Source organism: Sinocyclocheilus grahami, unplaced genomic scaffold, assembly GCF_001515645.1.
Source record: "Sinocyclocheilus grahami isolate Dianchi unplaced genomic scaffold, SAMN03320097.WGS_v1.1 scaffold2041.1, whole genome shotgun sequence".
Lineage (NCBI taxonomy): Eukaryota > Metazoa > Chordata > Actinopteri > Cypriniformes > Cyprinidae > Sinocyclocheilus > Sinocyclocheilus grahami.
In genome coordinates this window covers 40986-41447 of record NW_015507220.1, presented here as the reverse complement: position 1 = coordinate 41447, position 462 = coordinate 40986, and the positions used below count along the sequence as shown (strand labels likewise).

General features: G+C 34.0%; 1 protein-coding gene across 1 annotated transcript in view; it reads right to left on the bottom strand.

Moving 5' to 3' along the window:
- LOC107573815 (E3 ubiquitin-protein ligase HACE1-like) overlaps positions 1-462 on the bottom strand; it is an 18768-nt gene that overhangs the window by 12657 nt on the left and 5649 nt on the right. The gene's annotated exons all lie outside the window — the stretch shown is intronic.

Genomic DNA, 462 nt, shown 5'->3' with positions numbered 1-462 from the left:
GTGGATGAGTTCTTCTGTGTCATCACGTTCTATTAGTTCTACAGCTTCAGTTTTGGAACTTTCACGCTTAGTAACACATACAGCTGTTCCCTGACCACAGTGCACCAGTGAAAAGGGACCCCTTTCAAACAGTGTCGCATTCCGAACGTTGTTTAAGCCACATACACCGGTATTGCGGTATTTTAAAAATTCATATCATAACAAAAATAAACACCGGTATTCGGTATTAACCGGTATACCGCCCAGCACTACTTCCAGCATACATATCTGTCATAACTGTTTAAAAAATAAAGACAACTGGCAACTTTGTTTCTTTTGTGTTATTTCACAGCTTTGATGACTTTACTATTATTCTAAAATACAGAATAAAAAAATAAAATTAGAAAAAAATAAAATCATATACATATATATATATATATATATATATACAGTGGGTACGGAAAGTATTAAGACCCCCTTAAA